At 47.3% G+C, this 27,262-nt stretch overlaps 1 long non-coding RNA gene across 2 annotated transcripts in view; it reads left to right on the top strand.

Annotated features, from left to right (window-relative positions):
- The window catches only part of LOC147122959 (uncharacterized), a 404,452-nt gene extending 379,501 nt beyond the window's left edge, over nucleotides 1-24,951 (top strand). For both annotated transcript variants that reach the window (XR_015072935.1, XR_015072933.1), the window contains exon 3: nucleotides 22,987-24,951. This is a non-coding gene — a long non-coding RNA (uncharacterized LOC147122959). The remainder of the gene's footprint in view (nucleotides 1-22,986) is intronic.
- The last annotated feature ends 2,311 nt before the right edge of the window (nucleotides 24,952-27,262 follow it).

Genomic DNA, 27,262 nt, shown 5'->3' on the forward strand with positions numbered 1-27,262 from the left:
TTAATTGCTTAGTATAGACGGTTGGCAACCATAACCCAGGGCAGTATAAGTTGTGGGGGACTCGATCTCCCAGTCCTGAGGAATGGTTTTAAGACCTGAAATGTCAACTGACTCCTGTTTTTCCACAGAAAAGGAAAAGGAATAGAGTGTGGTAATTCATTGTTAATTAAATGTATCCAGTCAGTGTGCTGCTGTTAACAACAAAACTAATTAAGTATGGGGATGTATCTCAAAGGTATTTAATTATAAACTGAAATGGATTATTTTAACTCTGTTTGATGCATTAGAAAGGTAACATTTCTAAAACTGCACAATCAAGAGTGTCTCAGCTTCAAGACAGCATTGACAGTATTGGAGAAGGTTCAGCAATGATTGACACTCAAATTGCAAGTTATGAAGATAGTCTGACAGAATTTTCACGGCACTGTCCCCCACATAAGTAAGCAACTTGATCCTCCCTTCCCCGCCCCTATCCTCACCCATCTCCCTTGTCTCTGTTGCCCTCTATCCGCCTCCCCGTCCACGTTCCTGCACCCCTTTTACTTCCCTTCTCCCATTCTCCTCCTCTCTTCTCGTTCCTCTTCCTCCACATCTGCATGTCCCCTCCTCTTCCCCTCTTCATCCCATTCCACAGCCAATTTTACCTGTCCCCCATTTTCACCTCCTTTCCACATCTCCCCTCTCCCCCTCTCCTCTCACATGGAATTTCCAGGTGAATGTACTTTTGGAACAATACTTTTTTACTGTAACCATTACCATGAATGGCAATAGATTGCCACAAACCATAATGTGAGAAGTAATTGTATGTCACAGCTGAACTCATTGTAGTTTTGGACACCAAACCTGAAGGCTGTAGATGCTGGGTCAAAGACTGGGATTGATAGATTTTTGTTAAGTATGGATATCAAGGGATATAGAGCAAAGGCAGGTAACTGAAATTGAGGTACAGATCAGCCATGATTATATAGAATTACATAGAATTTACAGCACAGAAACAGGGCATTTGTCCCAAATGGCCTATGCCAGTATTTATGCTTCACATGAGGCTCCTTCCAGGCCACTTCATCCAACAATTAAATGTATCTACGTTATTCACCTCAACTACTCCATGTAGTAGCAAGTTCCACAGTCTAACCATTTGGAATTGTCAGCTTTTTGGGGTTGTATCGGTTTTCTTGAAATTTGTGGGCCAGCCTTTGCTGGCTTTCTAGGTTGGAATGTATGGTGTTGTGTATATCTAGTGAAATAAAACAGCATGATTCAACCAACACCAAGTTAATTCTGCCGACAAGTGTAGAGCACAAGACCTGACTCCAAACTCGCACAAAACTGATTGGCGGAATAGGCTCGAGGGGCTGAATAGCCTACTCCTATTCCTATCTTCCTAAGATGACATGCATGCAGAGGGAAACTTGGCCCGGAGTTTTTCGGGGGGCCAGGGGGCGCTTTTAGTGGTGGGTCAGCTGGGGAAATGTTCTATTTTGACAGCGGGTAGGGAACCCGCTGTCAACCTGCCTCCACGCTAGTCTCCCAGATGTTGGGTCTGTCATCACAGAACAGACCCAACACCAAGCGACGGGGGAGGCAATTTAGATCATTAGCTGGATTGTTAAGAGGCAATTAAGTATTATTTTAAGCTTACATTTAGATTTTTAGAGTTCGCCAACGGCTTCCCCGCTGCTCGGGGATCAGCCAGGTAAGGAGGTCAGGTGTTGTGTCAGCGTGGGATGATTTCTAAGCTTGACAACTGTAAATGGTCTATAAACGCTCCCATTTCATAGGTCTTCACTTTGCAATGTTAGAAGCTGTTGCTTACTGCATTTGGAAGACAGACTGAGCTTTATGCAGCTAGCAAGTGTTTGGAGCAAACTCACTATCCAGTGTCACCTCATTGGAACAACCTCTCTCACCATTGACAGATTGACTCTGTCATCTCAACCTCGCCTGCCATTTATTGCATCAGCATAGGTGCCCTTGAAAAAATCTCACCTTGGCCCTCAGAATCCCACCACAATCAGCCTCAACACCAGCAGCACCAGGCACACCAACAGCACCAACAACAACACCAACCTTCTCCACAATCAACTGATGCTGCACAGGACAGAGGGCATCAGCACCTGACCACATTGCTGCCCGGGACGCCAGGGATGGCCTCACCATGGCCAGATTTACTTCACTTGATGCTGTACACCCTGGCTGCCACGTGATGTGACAGGTTGGCACCACCCCACACCAACACCATAAAGCATCCCTACAATGTCCAAGCATTCCTTTCACACTCATCGCCATTGCGGGGGGTACCGTTATGTCTCACCATTCACTGCAACTCACTAAGCCACTTCCAAACGTGCACACAAATATGTCCATGAATGCAAAATGTTTAAAATAAAGATTTCAATTTCTGACACCACATTATCAGAAACTTCACACGAACATTGGCTAAAACACCCAAGTGCCTACCCTTGTGTGTTGTTAGTTGGTATGATTGGACTATGCCCATGCTCTCATACGCTTCGGTGAAAGTGTTGATGATGGTTTGGAGTTCAACCTCCGTCACCTCCAGTCCAGATCCAAGGCCGTCCCATCCTCTGTCATTGAATTACAGTATGCAGACGACGCTTGCGTCTGCGCTCACTCGGAGGTCGAACTCCAAACCATCGTCAACACCTTCACCAAAGCGTACGAGAGCATGGGCCTTACACTAAACATCCGTAAGACAAAGGTCCTCTACCAACCTGCCCTTGCCACACAGTACTGCCCCCCGATTATCAAAATCCACGACAAGGCCTTGGACAACATGGACCACTTTTCATACCTCGGGAGCCTACTGTCAACAAGGGCAGACATCGATGACGAAGTCCAACACCGCCTTCAGTGTGCCAGTGCAGCCTTCGGTCACCTGAGGAAGAGAGTGTTTGAAGACCAGGACCTCAAACCCGGCACTAAGCTCATGGTCTACAGAGCAGCAGTGATACCCACCCTGCTGTATGCCTCAGAGACATGGACCATGTACAGCAGGCACCTCAAAGCGCTGGAGAGGTACCGCCAACGCTGCCTCCGCAAGATCCTGCAAATCCATTGGCAGGATAGGCGCACCAACGTCAGTGTTCTTGCTCAGGCCAACATCCCCAGCATCGAAGCTTTGACCATGCTCGATCAGCTCCAATGGACGGGTCACATTGTCCGCATGTCTGATACGAGATTCCCAAAACAAGCGCTCTACTCGGAGCTCCGGCACTGCAAGAGAGCCCCAGGTGGGCAGAGGAAACGCTTCAAGCACACCCTCAAAGCCTCCTTGAAAAAGTGTAACATCCCCACCGACACCTGGGAATCCCTGGCCCAAGACTGCACAAAGTGGAGGAGAAGCATCCGGGAAGGCGCCGAACACCTTGAGTCTCTTCGCCGGGAGCAAGCGGAAGCCAAGCGCAGGCAGCACAAGGAGCACACGTCAACCCCAGCACCCGACCCACCCGCCCCTTCAACCACCGTCTGCCCCAACCTGTGACTGAGACTATAGATCCCGCATTGGGCGAATCAGTCACCTGCGAACTAATTTTTAATGTGGAAGCAAGTCATCCTCGGTTTCGAGGGACTGTCTATGAAGAAGACTAGGAAGAGGGTGAGTGTGAGGGGTGGCTAGGGAGATGGGGAAGTGATAATGTAGATAGAGAAGGATGGGTGGAGATGCAAGGTAAGTTGGTGTGAGTAAGGATGTGCAGAGTAGGGTAGGGAAGGCAGAGTGATGGGGATGTGATGGGTGGCACAGCAGGATTAGGTTGAGTGTGTCTTTTCAGTAACGTTTCGTGATCTACTGAGATCATTGAAAGGTTTGCGCCACTGCAGCCTGGTCATCCTGACAACATCCCTGCTTGTGTCCTCCTGTGCAATGTGCAACCAGGCTGCGTTGATCTCCTGGGGAGGTGTCATCCGCCCATGGGAAGGGAAGAGAACCTCCCTGTGAGGGAGTCATGGGAGAGCCTGGGTGCAGCCGTGCACCTCTGTGCAGTGATTGTCAGTGTTTGTAGCACTTCAGTGCTGTAGAACACTGACAGCAGAACTGTCAAACTAAATTTGGGCATGGTCCCTTTAAGGAAACCGGCTGATGTCGGGTCATCAAGTGACGCCATCAGACCCATTTCCTTCAATTGGCTGAGAAATGCGCTGGGCGGGCTTAACAAGCCCAATTGGCGTAAAATTCTTTTCAGAGTGGACTGGAGCCAGCAGCGGGATTGCACCACGCCACCGACCCTGGCCGCCCCAGACCCATCTCGGTAGGCGAAATTGCGACCTCAGTGGCACCATGGATGAGTGAAGGAACACTATTGTTTCTGTTAGTTTGCTAATTTTACTTTGCAAGAAACATACAGAAGGTAAGTACTGTAGGAAATACAGGGACAGAGTGATCTCCTGGACAAGTTTCGATCGCCTAGATGGGTCGGAGAGGAATTTCCCAGATTTTTTCTCCCAAATTGGCACATTGGGTTTTTTATCTGGTTTTTCGCCTCTCCCGGGAGATCACATGGGTTCGAGTGGGATGGAGAGTGAAAGTAGATTTGAGGTTAGGATCAGATCAGCCATGATCTTATTGAATGGCGGAGCAGGCTCGAGGGACCGATTGGCCTACTCCTGCTCCTATCTCTTATGTTCTTATGTTCTTATACACTGCAAGCCTGAAATGAAATTCATGGGATTTGTGAATTAATTCCCAGTTTACGCTACTCTGTGTTATAGCTTCAGTTTCTTGCTCTACACTATCAGTTAGGTGATCAGTATTTGCATTTGTTTCAGTCACAAAGCTGCTGAACAAGCTCACAGTAGAGTACCTGCATCCAGTACCTTTAATTGAGCTGTTGCAGAATGCAATATTTTACATAAAAGTGAAATCTCATATTGAAAACAAGAGAGGTAGAAATAAATTAAAATTTTCTTGCATGTTTTCATAGTTAAGATAATATTTCTGAACTCATCGATCATGCAAATGCTTTATGATTTACTCTCATATAGCCAGAAGTAACATGTGTGTCGACTGTAAGGGCAGATTGATGAAACCATGCTCCCACTGTAAAGCTATATGCTTCAGGAGCACGTATCGGGAATTTGGATGGGAAAATCTGTGGGGCCCGCTGACCTCCACAGCCAAATTCACAATATTGGCTCCTTGTTGTCACAGAGACAGAAGCATGATTTTGTAAATGTACCCCTCACAGGCAAACATGAGTTATTACTCTGCAATCAGGCCTACAAAATATCAAAGTGAATGATAAATGAAGGGAGGGAGTTGATGCGCTATCAATTCTAATAAGAGGCTGAGCAGAGTTCAGAACGACAGGCTTTTATTAACTACTGAATTGCACTTCAGACAGATCAGGACTATGCCTCTAGTGGACGACCGAATGCCAGGAGCTGCCATGCGGCCGTCCTTATACTCGGTAGCCGAGGGCGGAGTCAGCTGAGGCATAGTCAGACATAACAGTGAAACAAGAGTGAACGACAACAACAACAACAACAGCAACAACAACAAGTGAACACAGTGAACTACAGTGGTTTACCACATTCACCCCTCGTTTAAAATTAAGTCCGGCGGGGTGAAGTGTATCAAAAGTTCGAGTAGGCGAGTCTGTCGGGCGGCCTCGTTTGCCGTCGAGATCTTCGTGGCGACGGTTGCGATGTTACAGCTTCCAACGACGCGTCTTGAGCGGGGTCGGGCACCGGTGTATCGTCCCCTTTGGTGTTGGGTGGGCGAGTGGACTCCGGCTGGTCCTGGGGTCGCGGCATGCCGTCTACTGGGGTGGAATGGATAGGGGTGAGAATTTGGTCTACTGAATTTTGGGCCGTGTCGAAGGAGGTCGTGGTGGAGGGCAATGGTGACGGGTCAGTGGACCCCGAGGGTGCCAGATCTCTAATGGAGACTGTATCCTCCCGCCCGTCCGAGTATGCCACGTAGGCGTACTGGGGGTTGGCATGGAGGAGGTGAACCTTCTCTACCAGGGGAGCCGTTTTGTGGGACCTTACATGCTTCCTCAGCAGGACGGGCCCTGGGGACGTCAGCCAGTGTGGTAGTGAGGTACCGGATGTGGACCTCCGGGGAAAAACGAACATTCGCTCATGGGGGGTGGCGTTGGTGGCCGTACACAGCAGTGACCGGATGGAGTGGAGCGCATCAGGTAGGACATCCTGCCAACGGGAGGTCGGAAGGCCCCTAGATTTTAAGGCTAGGAGGGCCGCCTTCCAAACCGTCGCGTTTTCTCTTTCAACGTGTCCGTTCCCCCGGGGGTTGTAGCTGGTGGTCCGGCTTGAGGCAATACCTCTCATGAGCAGGTACTGACGGAGTTCGTCGCTCATGAAGGACGAGCCCCGGTCGCTATGAATATAGCTGGGAAAACCGAACAGAGCAAAGAGGTTGTGCAGGCATTTAATGACCGTAGCGGTGGTCGTGTCCGGGCAGGGGATGGCGAAAGGGAAACGGGAGTACTCATCAACTATGTTGAGGAAGTACACATTACGGTCAGAGGAGGGGAGGGGCCCTTTAAAGTCGACACTCAGGCGCTCAAAAGGGCGGGTGGCCTTGATCAGGTTTGCTCTGTCAGGCGTATAGAAGCGCGGCTTGCACTCTGCACAGACTGGGCAGCTCCTGGTCATGGTCCTGACCTCCTCGATGGAGTAAGGCAGGTTGCGGCCTTTAATGAAATGGAAGAACCTGGTGACCCCCGGGTGGCAGAGGTCGTTGTGGAGGCCCCGTAGTCTATCGATCTGCGCGGTGGCGCATGTGCCTCGCGATAGAGCATCTGAGGGTTCGTTGAGTTTCCCGGGCCGGTACAAGATGTCGTAATTGTAGGTGGAAAGTTCAATTCTCCACCTCAAAATCTTGTCATTTTTGATTTTGCCCCTCTGCTTGTTGTTGAACATGAAAGCGACTGAACGTTGGTCAGTAAGCAGGGTAAATCGTTTTCCAGCCAGGTAGTGCCGCCAGTGGCGCACCGCCTCCACAATGGCCTGGGCCTCTTTTTCCACAGAGGAGTGTCTGAGTTCGGAGCCCTGGAGGGTTCGTGAAAAAAAGGCCACGGGTCTTCCCGCCTGGTTAAGGGTAGCGGCCAGGGCAAAGTCGGATGCATCGCTCTCCACCTGGAAGGGGATGGACTCGTCTACCGAGTGCATGGTGGCCTTGGCAATGTCGTCTTTTATACGGTGAAAGGCTGAGCGGGCCTCCGCCGTCAGGGGGAAGGAGGTGAACTTGATAAGTGGACGGGCTTTGTCCGCATAATGAGGGACCCACTGGGCGTAATAGGAAAAGAAGCCCAGGCACCTTTTGAGGGCCTTGAGACAGTGGGGCAGGGGAAGTTCCATCAATGGGCGCATCCGGTCAGGGTCAGGGCCGATGACTCCGTGTTCCACCATGCAACCAAGGATAGCGAGGCGGGCTGTGCGGAATATGCACTTTTCCTTGTTGTACGTGAGGTTTAGGAGTTGGGCCGTGCGAAGGAACTTACCAAGATTGGCGTCATGGTCCTGCAGGTCATGGCCGCAGATGGTCACGTTGTCCAGGTAGGGAAACGTGGCCTGTAACGCATTCTCGTCGACCATCCGGTCCATCTCCCTCTGGAAGACGGAGACACCGTTGGTGACGCCGAAAGGAACCCTGAGGAAGTGAAAAAGACGGCCGTTTGCCTCGAAAGCTGTGTACTGGCGGTCCTCGGGGCGGATAGGGATTTGGTGGTATGCTGCCTTGAGGTCAATGGTCGAGAAAACGCGATATTGCGCTATCTTATTAACCATGTCGGCTATGCGGGGGAGAGGGTGTGCGTCCAACTGGGTGTACTTGTTGATAGTCTGGCTGTAGTCAATGATCAGGCGCTGCTTGTTGCCAGTCTTAACGACTACCACCTGAGCTCGCCAGGGGCTGGTACTATCCTCAATAATCCCCTCTTTCAGGAGCCGCGTCACCTCAGATCTTATGAAGGATCTGTCCCCGGTGCTGTATCGCCTGCTCTTTGTGGCGATAGGCTTGCAGTCGCGGGTGAGGTTGGCGAACGGGGGGGGGGTGTGATTTTGAGGGTGGAGAGACTACAGGTGGGGCGCGGCGGGCAATTTAAAAACTGCTGGTTGCAGACAGTGAGCGGGGGAAGAGGTCCACCGTATGTCAAGGTGACGCTCTTAAAGTGACAATGAAAGTCCAACCCCAGCAGAACGGCAGCGCAGAGATGTGGCAGGACGAATAGCTTTACATTTTTATAAACGGAGCCCTTCACCGAGAGGGTCACTACGCAGTAGCCGCCGACGTCTGCTGAGTGAGATTTTGAGGCCATGGAGATCCGATGGTGCATTGGCCGGACCGAGAGGGAATAATGCCGTACCGTATCAGGGTGTATGAAGCTCTCCGTGCTCCCGGAATCAAAAAGGCAAGTTGTGGCGTGGCCATTTACCTGGATGTCCATCGTGGACCTGGCTAGCTGATGGGGTCTGGATTGATCCAGCATAATGGAGGCCGCTGTGGAGTCGAGAGCGTCGCTGTAGAACCCTGGTGAGGCGGCAGTGGGTGAGTCGGGGGCCCGTTGGCAAAATGGCGGACAAAATGGCGGCGTCGGAGAAGAAGGACAAAATGGCGGCGCCCATGACGATCCCGATCCCCACGAGGCTGGAGGAAGGCAAGATGGCCGCTCCCACGAATCGCACGCGGCGCTGCTGGAGGTAGGGGTCTTCTGACTTCTGCAGACGCCAGCGTAGTGTCCCTTCTTACCGCAGGCAGAGCAGACCGCGTTTTTCGCCGGGCAGCGCACCCTGGGGTGTTTGGTTTGGCCACAGAAATAACATTTCTGGCTCGGGCGGGACATCGCTGCAGCAGTTGAGGCCGGGGCCCGTGGCGGCGCCACGTCCCAAGATGGCGGCGGCTGCGGCATCCATGAGGCGGCCGCGCGGTCCGGGGAGTAGGCCTCCATGTTCCGGTGGGCTACGTCCAACGAAAGGGTGAGTGAAATCGCCTTCTTCAGGTCGAGCTTGCTACTTTCCAGCAGTCACTGCCGTGTGTGAGTGGACCTGAGGCCCGCAACGAGGGCGTCACGGATGAGCTCCTCCGTATGTTCCGTGGCTGATACTTGCTTGCATTCGCAGGCTCGGCCGAGTTCCTTCAGCGCCCGTATGTATGCTTCTGTGGGTTCCCCAGGCTGTTGTTTGCGAGACCCCAGGAGATGTCTTGCGTAAACATAGTTGACCGGGCGTGCGTATTGCTCCTTCAAAATGTCGATAGCCCCCTGGTAGCTCGTAGCGTCCCGGATAAGGGCAAAAGCTCGGTGGTTTACTTTAGAATTCAGCACCCTGAGCTTGTCGGCGTCGGTGGCGACGGTCTTGCCGGATGCAGCCAGAAAGGACTCAAAACAGTTCAGCCAGTGCGAGAACTTAGCAGTCGAGTCCGGTTCTTGCAGGTCGAGTTCCAGGCACTTGATCTTAAGTATCTGCAGCATCGTTATTATTATTATTATTTTTTTTTTTTTCAGTAGTTAATAAAATTGATGCGCTATCAATTCTAATAAGAGGCTGAGCAGAGTTCAGAACGACAGGCTTTTATTAACTACTGAATTGCACTTCAGACAGATCAGGACTATGCCTCTAGTGGACGACCGAATGCCAGGAGCTGCCATGCGGCCGTCCTTATACTCGGTAGCCGAGGGCGGAGTCAGCTGAGGCATAGTCAGACATAACAGTGAAACAAGAGTGAACGACAACAACAACAACAACAAGTGAACACAGTGAACTACAGTGGTTTACCACAGGAGTAAAGTGTCAAAAGTACAGTGAGCACTGCTGAAAACTGAGCCAATAATTATTTAGAAGAAAGCCCCAAGCCAGCAGCAGAGTCATGGTTGGGAAAGGTTGGTGGGGCGGGTAAATACCCCACTAATGCTCCTCCCCCACCACCACCCCGAACTTCCCCTTGGGCTGATGTGAAGTAAGCAGCCCGACATTGATCTTATTCAAATGGACGAGTTGCCTGTAGAGGCACGGCAAGTGCTGGCAGCATCTCTATTTAATGAGGCCTAAGGCCCAATATTCAGGCTGGCCTCGGGCCTCCCTGTTAGATGCACTTCCAGCCACGTTCAGGCCAGAAAATATGCCTAAAAGAATTTTGCCCCTATAGAAAGAAAGAAAGACAGAAAGATTTGCATTTATATAGCATCTTTCACAACCACCGGACGTTCCAAAGTGCTTTACAGCCAATGAAGTACTTTTATGAAGTGTAGTCACTGTTGTAATATGGGAAAAGCTGCAGCCAATTTGTGCACAGCAAGCTCCCAAAACAGCAATGTGATAATGACCAGATAATCTGTTTTTGTTATGTTAATTGAGGGATAAATATTGGCAGGACACCAGGGATAACTCACCTGCTCTTCTTCGAAATAGTGTCATGGGATCTTTTACTTCCTATGTGTTTTATTGCAAGAAAGCAAAGCCAGCGAACAAAAAAATCCTTTATACACGTTACTAGAAAAGTGAAAAAAGAATGTAATTTCTGTTACAGATGAACTGTTCTAAGGATAACCTATTGCACTATGTAGCTTTAACATTATAATCAAATAATAAGGAAAATGTCTGGAGTTGTAAAGCTTAGAAAAACTGAATTTTTTGAAGTTGGATTGTCATCATTTTTAAATTATACCTTAAGTTTGGCAAGCAGACTTTGCAATTACATGTTGAAAAGCTTCTGAAATACTGACATTTTATAATAGAAATATTAAACATCAAATGTACATGGCTTATAATTTGCAGTTTCCGTCTGTAGGACTGGACAGTACTAAGAACTGCTGACGTGTTACCATTTTAAAATGGAAATTGTATAACCTTGCGGCTTTTAATTTGTGACCCTTAAGTGCTGAATTATTTAATGTAGTAGCGCATCAGTATTTCCAATTTCTTAGAGTCTGGTGAAAATGAGCGCATGTAACCTACTAAAGTAAAACCAAATTAATCTTCTAATATTAAATCATTCTGTGTCTAGGTACCTAGCGATAACAAAAAAGAGAGATCTGTATCATGCCAGAAATAATTGTTTACTTTGCTTTATATTATCCCTGAATACCTAAACTACATTTTAAATTCCTAAAGCCATCTTTCTGTAAATATTATTTAATTACCTCAGTTACTCAGAACAGCTTTATCAAATTTTCTACAAAGTTGCGAAACAATAAATTTCCTATTCTCTAATCTTTTAAGTTTCCTTAACTTTTATACTGGAAACTATCTCTCCCCCCTCCAGCTCTGCCTTTTTTAATACTGAATACCTCAGAAGACGATTTGCGGTTTTAGGGTATAAATTCATCATGGATGGTAACGCAAAACAGGTAATAGCAAATCAGCAACCCACTTTGCACTCCACCCGGTTTTCTTTTCTGTTGAAATTCTACCCCTTTTATTTTTGTACTCCATTTTTCCTTTGCCCCTCTTCTGAAAGCACTGACCCTTGTTAAAATACAGTTCCGTGGGTGTCAGTGGCCCTTTGGTGCCTCACACAAGTGGCCATTCTCCATTTGTGTGCTTTTATAAGCAGCTGAACCCAGTCTTGACCTCGCCTGATCCTATCCTCACCATACATACACGCATGCCCGCTTTGCTATGGTGGTTTACTGGATAACATTCTGGATTGGGAACCCTTGCTGATTTTTTTCCCACTTTAGTTATCTAATGTATTGATACCAGTTCTGGAACCGACATGCCCTGGGTAAGCTTGGCTAACTCAGCACAGAAGAGGAAACAGGTCTGGTTCTGTGATACACTGAGTGGTGCTTTTACCCATGTAATCATTGGAAGAATATTTCTCTTTTTTTTAAAGTAAATCTGTGAAATGATTTCATCTCCAGAGATTCAACATGGTTTCCAGTGTGTACAGTCAGTCACTTTTATCAAGTATGTAAGTTGCTGATGTGCCTCAATAATTCCGAGACTCGATGTTAGCGAAACAAAACAAGGCTTTTATTAACTTAGAAAGTAACACGTAAGAGAGAGAGGTATCTTCCTTCTGGAGACTGAGGCCAGACTGAGCTAGCTTACAAAAGGGGCCAGGTATGGGCGGAGCCCTACACACACAGCACATTCCAGCACATTCCAATAAACAATACAATGAGGACTGGGGGAAGGGAAATGACACTGAAACCGACCACAGTCACAGGCAGCGATGAATGGAATATTTCATCACATTCACCCCTTCTATAGATTTAGTCTGTTCGGGGGTTTGATAGTCCTCTGCGACCGACGTGGCTGTTATGGTGCCGCGGGTGTCGGCTGGGTGTCCCCGGTAGTCTCCTGGGTCTCTGCCGGGGGTGCCGCCAGGGTTGTTGAAGGGGTAGTTGGTGGGGGTGCCGTTGGTCGATGTTCTTCCGGGGGTGATGAAAGAGTAGTGGGTGGGTAAGAGTTGCTGTGATCGTTGTTGCTGCTATTGCCGTGGTTGTTGTCGATGCCGGCTGGGGCGACATCTTTTATGGACACGGTGTCCTACCTTCCGTCGGCGTGCCGGACATATGCGTATTGGGGGTTGGCGTGGAGTAGGTGTACTGGCTCCACGAGAGGGTCCGTCTTGTGGCCCCTCACATGCCTTCGCACGAGTACCGGACCTGGGGTGAAGAGCCATGACGGCATGGATACGCCTGAGGTGGATTTCCGGGGAAAGACAAACATTCGTTCATGAGGCGTGGCATTAGTGGCCGTACACAATAGCGACCGTATCGAATGGAGCACATCCGAGAGGACTTCCTGCCAGCGGGAGATAGGGAGGCCCTTGGTCCTTAGAGCTAGAGTGACTGCTTTCCATACTGTCCCGTTCTCTCGCTCCATTTGGCCGTTACCCCGGGGGTTGTAGCTGGTGGTACGGCTCGTGGCGATCCCCTTGGACAGCATGTACTGGCGTAGCTCTTCACTCATGAAGGACGCCCCCCTATCCGTATGGATGTAGCTCGGCATACCGAACAGGCAGAACAGGCTGTTGAGGCATTTAATGACCGTGGCGCTGGTCATGTCTGGGCAGGGGAAGGCGAATGGGAACCGGGAGTATTCGTCCACAATGTTCAGGAAGTAAACATTGCGGTCAACGGACGGGAGGGGGCCCTTGAAATCTAAGCTGAGCCGCTCAAAGGGCCGTGTAGCTTTGATTAAGTGGGCTCTATCTGGGCGGTAGAACCGAGGCTTGCACTCAGCGCAAGTGCGGCAGTTCCTGGTCAGAGACCGAACTTCCTCAATCGAGTAGGGTAAGTTACGGGACTTTATGAAGTGGAACAGCCGCGTGACCCCTGGGTGGCAGAGGTCGTTGTGGAGGGTCTGTAGCCGATCCCCGGTGGCGCTGGCACACATCCCTCGTGAGAGGGCGTCAGGGGATTCGTTAAGGGCCCCTGGCCGGTAAATGATGTCGTACTCGAAGGTGGAGAGCTCGATCCGCCACCTAAGAATCTTATCATTTTTAATCTTCCCCCTCTGTTTATTATTGAACATAAACGCTACCGACCGCTGGTCGGTAAGTAGGGTGAAGCGTTTGCCGGCTAGGTAGTGGCGCCAGTGGCGCACTGCCTCCACGATGGCTTGGGCCTCCTTTTCCACGGAGAAGTGTCTGATCTCGGGCCCTTGGAGGGTCCTCGAGAAGAAAGCTACGGGCTGCCCCGCCTGGTTGAGGGTGGCCGCCAAGGCGAAGTCAGACGCATCACTTTCCACTTGAAATGGAGTGTTCTCGTCCACTGCCTGTAGCGTGGCCCGCTCAATATCCTGCTTAATGCTTTTGAAGGTGGCGTGGGCCTCAGCAGAGAGCGGAAAAGAGGATGCTTTCAAGAGGGGGCGGGCTTTGTCGGAGTAGTTGGGGACCCATTGGGAATAATAAGAAAATAACCCCAGGCACCTTTTCAGGGCTTTGGGAGTGTTGGGCAGGGGCAGCTCCCGTAGGGGGCGCAATCGGTCGGGGTCTGGTCCGATTTCCCCATTCTCCACCACGCTGCCTTGTATGCAGAGGCGCGTGGTGTTGAAAACGCACTTGTCCTCGTTGTAGGTGAGGTTGAGTTTTTGTGCGGTTTCCAGGAACCTCTCGAGGTTCGAGTCGTGATCCTGCTGATTGTGGCCGCAGATGGTGATGTTGTCGAGGTAGGGGAAGGTTGCCTGCAAGTGGTGGTCATCGACCATGCGGTCCATCTCCCTCTGAAAAACCGAGACCCCATTCGTCACCCCAAAGGGGACTCTGAGGAATTGGTAGAGGCGTCCGTTCGCCTCGAAGGCGGTGTACGGGCCGCCCTCTGGTCTGATAGGGAGCTGGTGGTATGCTGACTTGAGGTCGATGGTGGAGAACACCCGGTATTGGGCGATTTGGTTCACCATTTCTGATATGCGGGGTAGCGGGTAGGCGTCTAGTTGGGTGTACCTGTTGATCATTTGACTATAGTCGATCACCATCCGTTTCTTCTCGCTACCCCTTACCACTACCACTTGGGCGCGCCACGGGCTGTTGCTGCGTTCAATAATGCGCTCTTTCAGGAGCCTGTCTACCTCGGTCGCGATAAACCGCCTGTCCTCCCAGCTGTACCTCCTGCTTTTGGTCGCTATTGGCCGGCAGTTAGGGGTAAGGTTCGCGAATAGCGAAGGCGGCTTTACCTTCAGGGTAGCCAGACCGCACACTGTGAGGGGCGGCTGGGACCCACCGTACTTGAGCGTGATGCTTTGGTGGTTGCACTGGAAATCCAGGCCCAAGATCACGCTCGCACATAGGTTCTTCATGATTAATACTTTAAAATTATCGTATACAGTTCCGTTAACGCCCAATTGTACCGTGCAGTAACCCAGAATGGTCGATGTCTGGGTTTTATCAGCCATAGAGATGGTACCCTGAGCAGGGACCACCTTTAGGGAGAGTTGCTGTGCCAGTTCAGGGTGGATAAAACTCTCCGTGCTTCCACTGTCAATTAAACATTTAACCCGGCACCCGTTTACCTCGATGTCCACCATTGATTTGGATAGCGGGTGCGGCCTGGTCTGGTCCACTATGACCGATGCCACTGTAGGGCCCTGATCGATATAAGATGGCGTCCACGCTGTCTGCTCATAAGATGGCGGACCCCACGAGGTCGGGCAAGATGGCGTCCAAGATGGCCGCTCCCACGGCGCACACGCGGCGGTGGCGGGTTTTCCGGCGGTTGGTTTTCCGGCGGGGTTCCCTTTGCACACCTTCCCGAAGTGCCCCTTCTTACCGCACTTAAAGCAGGTGGTGCCTTTCGCCGGGCACAGGTTTCTGGTGTGTTTTGGCTGCCCGCAGAAGTAGCAGTTGGGTCCCTGATGCGTCGCGGCTGTCGTAGGGCTTCTGGGGGGAGGGCGGGGCCCCGCCGGTGTCGGGCTGCCGGGCGGGGAAGATGCCTTCCAAGATGGCGGTGCCCTCGGTGCACACGTGGTGGCGTGGATGGCGTGGGCTGAAGAGTAGGCGTCCGAGTTTCTCTGGGCCACATCCAGGGATCGCGCGGTGTCCGCAGCCTGTTTCAGGTCCAACCCCGTTTTTTCCAGCAGTCTTTGCCGGATGTAAGTGGAGCTGAGGCCTGTGATAAAGGCATCGCGAACAAGCTCATCAGTGTACACTGCGGCTTTTACATCTCGGCACTTGCAGTCTTTGCCAAGCATTTTCAGGGTGCTTAGGAACTCCTCCACCGATTCCCCAGGTCGCTGTGCGCGAGTAGCGAGCAGATGCCTAGCATACACCTCATTCGTAGGCTGCTGGTAATGCGCCTTTAAGATGTCGCAGGCGGCCAGGTACATATCGGTGTCTTGGATGAGGGGGTAAACCCGGTGGCTTACCCAATTCCGCAGAATTCCGAGTCTCATCCTCACAGCGTCCGTAGCGTCTTTGACAGCTGCGGAATTGTCCAGGAAGAATTCCATACACTCAAACCAGTGTCCGAAGCATGCTGATGCGTCCGGAGCATGTTGATCCAAATCCAAACGTTCGGGTTTCAGGAGTTGATCCATAGTGTTGAAAAATAAGTTAATAAAATTGATGTGCCTCAATAATTCCGAGACTCGATGTTAGCGAAACAAAACAAGGCTTTCATTAACTTAGAAAGTAACACGTAAGAGAGAGAGGTATCTTCCTTCTGGAGACTGAGGCCAGACTGAGCTAGCTTACAAAAGGGGCCAGGTATGGGTGGAGCCCTACACACACAGCACATTCCAGCACATTCCAATAAACAATACAATGAGGACTGGGGGAAGGGAAATGACACTGAAACCGACCACAGTCACAGGCAGTGATGAATGGAATATTTCATCACAGTTGCCTTCTTTGGACTGTGACAATTTACTTTTTTTGTTTTGTGAAATATGAGCCAGATTTAGACATACTAAGGATGGTGGGTAACAATTTCATAACATCTACCCATTTGTCAATATTATGGGCTACATTTTCCTCTGCTGTACCACCCAAAACTAGGTGGTATATTGGTAGAAAGTGAAGGGAAATTGGGCCTACGGTCGCATCGCCATCCCAACCAGTGCTGCTCTAGATTCCCCTTGCTCCCCATCACAAAGAAATCAGCTGCCGCCACTTCACCTCTCTGATTCTAAATAATGGTGGGCCCATGAAAAGGCTGATTTATCAGCTTCCTGCTTCTACTGCAACTGACCCCAGGGACTGCAAAGAGTGGGGTGGCAAAAGGCACTGGTGTAGCAGTGACAAGCCTGCTCAGGAGAACATTGGCAGAGAAGGGCCTAATAGTTGGCTTCTCTTCCTCTCTTAAGGCCCCTTGCCTCTTGTTAGAGGTTGCTCAGCTCATGCAGAGCCTTGTTAAACTTCTCAAAATAATTTACAGATTTATTTCTTATTTAAATCCACTGAGTAGGAAATATGATCCATGTTGTTATGATGACAAAGAGATGTAGAAATATCATATCGCAAGTGCAAACATGATCCATCATTTTCAAGGTGCCTCCTGTTGTTTTCATGAAACTACAAGCATAACCTTTATCTCAACTTTCAATTATCCTTTATCTCAACTTTCAATTATTAATGAATGTTTAAGGGTTACCACTGTGCAGATACGTTTGATTCTTCTGAATCCTCAAGTAGAGAGGAGGGGGGAAATAAACAAGACACAGAACATTCAGAAAAGTCATTTGTATTTCTGGACTTCACCAAGTTTATTGAAATCCACCTGATAACAAATTCATTTGTCTTTCCTGCTCAGATAAAGTATGTTACTCTGAGTCATATCAGTGTGACAAGGTCTGCCGGTTGCTCAGGATGCCCAGAGATTGTAAACTCTCTCGGTCTTGAAAATAAAGCTCATTTACAGCAAAAGCTAGCAACCTTGCATTTCATTTTGAGTAGTATTAGTTCACTGAACAGCAGAACAGCTTTGTTGCATTGTGACAGTGCATTTGTTCCACAGCAATGATTCCGGTGCCCAGGGAAAAGGTGTTGCATAATTTAGCTGGACTTTGCGGGCGAACAAATTTCAAGTGTAATGATCCTATTAGACTATTAGCAGCTTCAGACAGGAAGTAATTCAATTTAGACAAGTTTGAACTTTGTAACAAAATGATTTATACAGATGGAATACGGCAATTTCCACTCTGAACAAATTACCCAAAGGGAAATTGAAACTTCTGAATGACAGTAAAGGTTCATAATCCCTTGTCTGTAAGTCTCTGCCTCATCCACTCTGTTAATATGTGCTGCTGTAAAGGAATGAAAATATCAACCTTTTGACAGTATAAATTGACCAAGCGCACCATAAAGCACAGTGCTTAAAATGATGTAGCTGTATCTTTTATTCAAGAGCACATTTCTATTTAGAATAATGTAGGTATTTTTAGGGTAGATAGAGAGAAACTTTTCTGCTGGTGGTGGAGTTTAGGACAAGCAGCGTAACCTTAAAATCAGAGCCAGGCCATTCAGGAGAGAAGTTAGGAGGCATTTCTTCGCACAAAGGGTGGTAGGAGTATGAAACTCTCTACCACAAAAAGCAGTAGATACTAGATCAATTAAGAATTTTAAGTCTATGATGGATAGCTTTTTGCTAGGGTATTGAGAGATATGGAGCCAAGATGGGTAAATGGAGTTAGGATACAGATCAGCCATGAATGGCAGAACAGACTCGAGGGGCTGAATGGCCTCCTCCTGTTCCTATGTTTCGGACAATTATAAATGGGTATGATCCATCATTGATTGCTGGGGCCAGTGCCACAGATCCAAGGCTAGTGAGGAAACTTATACACATTGTTGATTCACTTCTGACAATCCACCCTTTTCTATAGAAGTTGCAAGACAGATCCTGGTGACTTACTTGTTATACGACAAGTTAACCTAACTGCTTAATACATTAACAGTAAAGTTAAAATTCGCTAAAAATTAATTTAATAAACAATTAAAAAATAAATACTTTGCAGACCTAGCTCCTGCTCCTGCTGGCTCAGCAAAAAATGTCCTCCCCCAAAATGTTGGGCCTTTTCTTGCCGAGCCACCAGTGACCCCTTACACATCCCATCCATTTGTACCTGAAAATTGCAAAATGGGTCCTACAGTCGGCCTTGGACCCTGGTTTTCATAGTTAAGTAGCTGCCCACCCAAAGCATGTGGGCATGCTGTTCGCCCATTTACAGGATCACCAGAAAATGACACCAGGCAGGCCTTGGGCAGCCAATGTTCCCCCAAATTTTCAACTGCTGGTCATCCATTTTTCAGATGAGGTACGGGGTCCAGCAGTTGAAAATAGTCCGCAATATGTTTAGGAAAATGTTCTCTAGCACTGGGAAGTGTTTGAATATTACTCAAGAAGATATTAAGGCCAATAATACAGTCTGGCAGAGTGGCACCAGGACTGCTGCTCTTTGGGTGATGCAGATATCAGTAGCATAGGGTGCTGTCCTCATGTTATACTGCAAGATCAAGTTAGCAACAAATGAGTACCTCGCTCATGGCACTCAGTGTGTGATGTACCGGGAGTCGTGGTGTGTAATAATCCATTGCCAGGTGACCTTAAAAGGGTAATGATATTCATGGTGAAAAATAACTGCAGTAAAGCCCAAAGCACCATTTGAGGAAGCAACTTTGGAGGTCCCGTGGAGAAGGGTGAGCCTTTTTAGAGTAGTGGGACAGCCTCTGTAGAAGAACAGCTCCAAATGGAATTGGCTGAGTTAACATCGGCTCACCTGTGCACAAATCTCGAGAGCAGATGAGGAATACATAAATGCAGCTTCACAGAGGGAGGATATGCAGCATTCTGGCAATTGTTCATTTTCTTGCCCATGCCCATGTTTTACCAGGGCACTGCCCATTGTTGCAATAACAATGTATTTACCTTGTGGTAAGCAACAAACACCAAGTATACTGCCAACACAACATACCTTTATGCTGCATGTTCACACACTTATAGAAGGTGGTTGCTGGCTTTTACACTTGGGTCACACTTACTACCATCTCCCATATTCCTCATTCCACCATATGACCTTTTTCAGTTTACTTGCAGAAGTGTACACGTAACAGGTGGCAGTGCTTGCAGATTGGAGTGTAGTCACCTAACCCTTGATTCTTCACAAGGAGTCGGCCTTAGAGATCCCAGGTTTGGCAGCAATAGAGAGTGGGGGAGGGGACGCCTGCATCGTTACACAGTACGATAGCAAAATACTGCGGAAGCTGGAAATCCGAAATAACAACAGAAAATGCTGGAAAAACTCAGCATCCATGGAGAGAGAAATTGAGTTAATGTTTCAGGTTGAAGACTCTTCGTCAGAACTGGAAAAAAAAGCAGGAAAAGGAATAGATTTTAAAGCAAGTGGGGGCTGGGAAAAGGGGGAGGGGATGAAAGAACAAAAGGGAAGGTCAGAGATAGGATAGAAAGCAGGAGAGATTAAGAGACATTGAGAGACATTAAGAGATATTCAAGGAATAAAGGATGGCTCCAGATGAAGTGTGAATGGCCCTGGCAGAATGAAGGACAGCTGCCATGTGGGAGGGGAGAAAAAAGCCCAGATGAAAGTATGGATTAAAGAAAAATCATTACACAGTGCTGCTCTAGAGGCCTTGGGCTCCAAAACTACAGCAATCTATCTTGTCTGGGAATCACCATGTTGCAGGGCTTCAACAACCTTATTGATGCCCAGCAGTCTGCTCTCACACAGATCCCTAGCCATGATGAGAAAGTACCCAGGAGCAAGGGAACTGTAGGAGAATACATGAATAATTAAAATGCCTCTCTGGGTGATGTAGAGTGCAGAGGCTTACGCAGCCACCACATGTGGTGCCTGAAGTTACAGGGCTGTCTACATGAACTAGCGAATGAGATACTGGACCACCTCTATCCCTACTGACATTGATATGCAGCAACCGTCAACCTCACTTCCTCCTCCCACAGGTGCTTCAGAACTGGATTATACAGCATGCTGTGCACTGCGTGATGAGCACAAATAATAGGGGTGTAAACCATTGCATTATAAACCCTATATTTTATGGTTATCATTCTTTCTATGGTAGTACTGCATCAAATTTTATAAAAGCTTCCTGTGTTGGAATTAAATTATAGTGTTTTGAGGTTTAATTGATTTTTCTCCCTCTCTGAACTACACTTGGCTCTGCGGGAGAATAACATCAGCAATCTAAAACCGTTTCACACAGTGCATCTCATGATGAACATGCACTATTAGACTGGTGCCATCACACTGCTCTAGACCTGGCAGTTGACAGACAAGGTACTTTGTCACCTTGTTTCTATTTATGAAAAGTTTTTAACATTGTTTCCGAGTGAAGTGGCTCCTGAAGTAAGGATCCCATTGGATAACAAAGAACATAGAGCAAGGTCAAAGGTCTTACATTGCCTTCCCCCACATGATGTGGTGCTAAACTTTACAGATTAGGAAAGTCGTAGTGTTGATCTTTGGTCTGTGATGAAATCTTTGTTTCAGGTGAGACTTAAGGGGTAAATTTACAATTTCATGCTCCTGAAAAGGAGCTTCCCTGCCACTCTGCATATTGGAAATTCAGTCAGTGCTGTGTATGAGTTTACACCCATTAATGATCAGAAAATCATATGTCGCATGACCCAGAATTTCTGATATGCACTCCCAGTAGGATGAAGCTCCCCACTGACAAGAGACATTACCCATTTGATAGCCCTCTGCCAATAACAGTTTTAGCCAGATTCCATGAGGCATCCAGGGGAAACTATCTCTAACATATCCCTTCCTTCCTGTGGAGAGGCATATAACCTCAAATTGATATTTCCACACAGCTGTGTGATTGAAATTGGGAATCAACCCGAATACTACCTCTGAAGTTCGACATTATACTGCACCATTAAGCTGCAATCAGCAGTGCCTGTTACTGTTTCAAAATTGAACAGTTAAGTAGAATTATTCTCCTGTTTTATCATTTTGCTGACTTTTTTTAAGCAATGAGTGTTGATGGCATTCTGAGCGCTCTAGCTAAGAAATCTTGAGGTGATGGAACTGAATCAGTGCAAGTATGCTGAATTAAAGACAGTGGGCAGGATTTTCATTGGGCCATGGAGGCGGGGTTGGAGGCGTGTGGGGGGTTAAAATCTTGAAATCGGGGGGGGTGGGGTGCACGAACCCATCCCGCCCCAACCCGCCTCCATGCCAGTTTCAAAGGAGGCGGATACCCGACCTGTGCTGGGAGCCACCTCCCCGAGGCGGGAAGGGGATTAGTGCCAATTAATTGCCTGTTAACAGGTAGTTAACAGGCAGTTTTTAGCCTAATCCCTATTTTTATTCCTGAAGTGTGGGATTCCCAATGGCTCCAAACCACGCCAAGTTAGCGAGGCGGACTGTCGGGCTGAAGGGCTTGGAGGGTTCGAGATGTCCGTTGTTCAGGTGAGTGATGGGTGCATGAGTGTAGAGGTAAGTGTGTTTGGTGTGTGTAAAGTGTTTAAAGAAGTTTTACTTTACTTACCTTTACAGCCTTCCTTCCTTCAGGTCTCGGGAATCCCTCATCTCATCGGCACAGAAAGCAGAATGGCCGCGAGCTGTCAAAAGTTGCAGCATTCAGCTTTCTGTTCTGGAGAGATCTCTAAATCAGCCTGTGAGGAGGGAATTAACTTGGAGTACAGATTGTCAGTGTTTGGCAGCTTCAAAGAGCTGTCAAATGCTGATATTTCATCTGTCAAAAGCTCTTGACAGATGAAATGTCAATCGGTGACGTCACCTGTTGTCAGGTGGCCCTTAATTGGCCTGCTGAGCCTGCTGGGCGGGCTCAACAAGGTCAATCAAGTCAACATCGCATGGGTTGGCCACAACTTGATGGAGGCGGGACTACAACCCCAAAAGTTGTAGTCCCGCCTCCTACACGCCTCCAGTATCAAAATCCAGCCCATAATCTCTATCGATATTCTATTTTGTGATGTTATTGAGCTTAACAACTCCTCCATGCCAGTTATCCCAAATATATCATTGTGACTCACTGCTTAAAAAAATATATAAATTTAAAAAAAGTTAGTCGAGAGATTGAAAAAAAAGCAAACATTGGTTAATGTCAATTCTCTGTGAAGCTCTTAAATTGTGAGAGATAAATGTTCAGAATGCCAGTTGGGCTAAATTGTTAAAATAAATATTAATTAGCATTAGTAAGGCCTAACAATAACATTCAGATGCACCGTGGCCTCTGATTTAAAAAATATATAATTTACGCCCCCTAGATTATTAAAGTAATTGAACCTAGGAACCCGTTGTGTAAAATTACCACTCACGTCAGCACAGAGCTTTCTTTATCAAGATGAATTACTACAACATAAAAATATCTGAAGACTGCAGAAGGCACTGAAAGATTGAATTATTTAACTGATCTGTGAAAGATTTTTATGCCAATGAAACTGAAGATTGAAAGTGTACAGTCAACTGCTTTGTAAAATAGTGCATTTATTTTTCCATGAACTGCTACACTTTTCCCTGCAAATCTGTAACCAGGTAACTAATTCATGCAAAGCTTTAGACTTAAGTACTATGCATTAATTTATCTTCATCTTTATTTTGCTTGGTTAGGTATTTGTAACAGTCAAATCAGGAAGGAGGACATCTTTTTCTGCCTTGGTACTCAGCAGCCTCTTTCTTTTTGGCAAGAAGAGAATCTCACTGAAAGGTAGGTTCAGTTATATCTACCTTGTTGCAATTTATCAAAATGTTCATGTTGTTTATTTATTAGGCTTCCACAATGGGGCCTTTTATAAGTTCATTGCACTGTTGAAAACATTGAAGAAGGCTTCTTGGGGTAATTTTGACTTCAGACAGTAGTGTAAAACTGGTGATATTGGCTCGATGGAAACGAAAATCAGGAGAGGTGTTTAACATGTGGCCGCAGCGATATCGCTCGTTTTACACTATCGGCCAAAGTCAGAATTACCCCCCTTGTGTTGTGAAATTTGCTCTAAACTTTGAATGATACAACCATTCAACCATTGTGACTTTTTTGCCGTTGTCATACTTTTCCATCATTTCTCTTCTAATGCACTGAATCCTTACTGGGAGCCGGTTCCTTCGGTGCCGACCGCCCAGGGGTACCTCAGCTGTGATGTTTCTTGATGTGTGAATTTAGACAGTGTACATCAGCAGAGTATTTTGATCATGTGGAACACCATATTCAAGCCTAATCACATTGGCAGAGCCAGAAGGAATAACCGGATAGTCATTAGGAGCAGGAACCCCGGTTGATTTATCTCCTTTCTAACCAAGAGGATTTTGCTTTGTTTTAGCCAGGTATCTAACAAGAATAGAGTTTCTGTTTCCTTGGTATGAAGTGCACACTCTCTTCCTATATGACACACCCAGTTACCTAAGTCCAGAGATCTTAGAGGCAGATTGCCGAGAGCGGAGGTTTAGGACCCTCAAGTGTGCACAAGGTTAATGTTGGAATTTAACCAGTTAAAGCTACGCACTTTTCCAACATAAAGCACTGTTAAGTTTCCTGCTGTTTGTCCAACAAGTACTACCCTACCTGTTACAGCATTAGTTTACAGGCTTGTCTGGTACTAAGTGGGAAGAATTCCACCTCCCAGGCACAGGTCTCTATTCTCAGGTTGTGAGGGGTTTTCTACGATACTGGTCCCTCCGTTACACACAATTCTTGGACGTCAGGATTTATAAGAACAAAATACACACGGCACAGGGTTTTGGCTCAACCTTTGATTCGTTCGTTTATTGAACACACACACACACACAATTACTTCCCTAGTATAAATCCCTACGATTTACATTAGGCTAACAACCCCAAAATACAAACCCCTACGCAAAGGTCATTTTCATCGACACAATATGACACAGTTAAACCCGTCCGCAATTTGACTGTTACATATAAAGTTGCCCAGACTCAATCGCAAAACCCTTATTGTGATCTGACTGAAACTCACAAACTTACTCAGACTCGATCATAAAAGCCCCTCTATGATTTGGCTGAAACATACAATCACCACTCTTGATCGGCTGACTCTTGGAATTGATTGTAGGCCTGAATCTTTCTGTTCACTGTTCTGCCGTCGGCTTCCACACACTGTCTTCGAAGTGATCTTACTTTAAACCAAAACCAACCTTCAGTATTTCCTGGCCTCTTCCTGAACATATGATGGCCATATCAAAATGTGTGAATTGTTCCTGGTATTGTCCATTGATTTGAGATATCTTTCTGACAATGCAACCCTCTCAAAGTGACTGCATGTGCGAAGTTGTTGGTTTCTGTTAGCATTCATATTCAACAGGTTCAAGGCCCGGCCCATTGTCTAGGCCTGCACTGAAACTGGTTATTCTGGGGCCATGGTCTAAGGTGGACAATGTAACCCCTTAAGGTACATGAATATGCAGATGTTCTTGTTCAGACTTTAGATTCGTATAACAACAGAAAACGCTGGAAAAACTCAGCAGGCCAGGCAGCATCCGTGGAGAGAGAAACAGAGTTAACGTTTCAGGTCGAAGACCTTTTGTCAGAACTGGAAAAAAGCAGGAAATGGAATAGATTTTAAAACAAGTTTAGGGGCTGGGAAAAGGGGGTGGGGATGAAAGAACAAAAGGGAAGGCCAGTGATAGGATAGAAAGCAGGAGAGATTAAGAGACATTGAGAGACATTAAGATATATTCAAGGCAAGAGGAGGTGGTAATGGAACAGGTTAAGGAATAAAGGATGGCTCTAGATGAAGTGTGAATTGCGCTGGCAGAATGAAGGACAGTTGCCATGTGGGAGGGAAGAAAAAAGGCTGAACAAAAGTGTGGATAAAAAAAAAAAAAAATATATATATATATATATGTGATAGGGGCCGAGGTTATGATCTGAAATTGTTGAACTCTATGTTGAGTCCAGAGGGCTGTAGAGTGCCTAATCGAAAGATGAGGTGCTGTTCCTCGAGCTTACGCTGAGCTTCCATGGAACAATGCAAGAGGCCGAGGACGGTGGGGTCTGAGTGGGAATGGGGCGGTGAATTAAAGTGACAGGCCACCGGGAGCTCGGGGTCCTCCTTACGGACTGAACGGAGCTGTTCCGCATAATGGTCACCCAAACTGCGTAGATTCGTATATTAGTTTGTCTGTGATCCAGTCTCTTGAAGGTTCATAGTTTCGGCTGCAATGTTTGAATTAACCCTTTATTGCCGAGCCCTTTTTGCTGGCTCTGCAGTTCTGGGTTTTTATATTTCATAGTCCAATATTTTTACCGTTGAGAGGGGGGGAGGAATCGATCCTACAGGCTCTATTGGCGATCCACACTGGCTGGTCAAACATCAACAGTACCCTAGGTTACTCAGACCAACCTGGTATTGAATTACTGAGTTTGCCATAGAGGGTTGACATAGTTCTGAACTTCCATCACCAGATACGTCATCTTGGTGCTTACCCCACAGAAAGGTATTAGTTATTAGACACCTGACAAGCATAGGTTTGAGCCCCTTACTAAGTGCACAGCAGGTATGAGGAATTCCTTACATACAATCTGGGAAGCTGCACAACTCACCATAAAATGTGTGAGTGGATTGCAACCAACCTCCTGACCAAAGATTGGACACACACCGTACCCCATCAAATGGTGGTTCCATCAGTTGGAGTAGCATCTGCTTGTCTTTGCAATCCAGCCATGGTAGGCAGATAACCCTAGATAAATGAGTGCAGGTTCTCATACCTAACTTCCAGATAACACCTTTCAGGAGCTTTCAGCCCCAGTCTTAGAGTTTCCTTACCAGCTATATGGTGGACTTCTGCCTTCAGAGTAGTGAAAGGGCCTACACAGGACTGCTTATGAGGTGCACCCACCTTCCTGTTCTAGACACCTAGATACAGTACAGCATACCAGGCTTATTCATCACCTACTGCTTACTGCAGGTACAAATGTGAGTGCTTTTGGTGCCCAAGGTAATGCTGATTCCCCCTCCAGTGACAGGTCAATGTAGGCTTCAGGCCTTCCCTACCGTTGCCATCTCGGTGAGTTCAATGAACTCAGCAGAAAAGAGGAATTCAATCTGGGATCCTCTAGTGGGGTGAAATTGTGTTGAGCAATTTAACATGCAAACACATTCACATGATATTCCTCACACAACTCCAACTGCAATATATCGTATTTAATTTTTTGATGGGGGCAATTTACTATTAGCTTGAAATGTCTAGGCGCAAAATGTATGCTTTACCTCCTGTGCGCCAAAGGAATTTTCTGTCCTCGTTTTCTCTCATTGTACTTTGTTTTAATCACATTTCCATACTGCAGGAAGCATTCGCTGTTCGTAGATTTATTCCCATGGTCGTAATAATTGTAATGAAGAAATCTGTGCCTGTGCTTTTGGTTGAAAATTATTTAGTTGTAAATTGTGACAAGTGCTTAAATAGAGGAGCAAGAAAAATTAAACTGGGAGCATTTGATCCTAAAAGAATGATGTACAAGCATAAGCCCTGTGCTTTGGTACAATTTATAGGTTCCCCAATATGTTGTACCAGTTGATACATCTAAGTCATGTTAATAGCTACATTCAAATTAATTGCTACAAGTACAACAACTAGCGTTTACATAGCGTCTTTAACGTTGAAAAACACCACAAGCTGCTTCACAGAAGTGTAAAGAAATAAATGAATGCCGAGACAAAGAAGGAGATGTTAGGAGGGGTGATGACACTGAGGCATTTGAGGGTTTGAGAGGTGGTGGAGAGGTAGAGCTTGGTATTATCAGCAAACATGTGGAAGCTGATCCCATGTCTGTGGATGATGTCGACAAGTGGCAGCATGAATGAGGAAGAGGAGGGGGCCAAAGATAGATCATTGGGGGACTCTGGCGATAACAGTGCAGGGGCAGGAAGAT

Source organism: Somniosus microcephalus, chromosome 2, assembly GCF_052327205.1.
Source record: "Somniosus microcephalus isolate GS21.2 chromosome 2, FLI_Smic_1.0, whole genome shotgun sequence".
Classification (NCBI taxonomy): domain Eukaryota; kingdom Metazoa; phylum Chordata; class Chondrichthyes; order Squaliformes; family Somniosidae; genus Somniosus; species Somniosus microcephalus.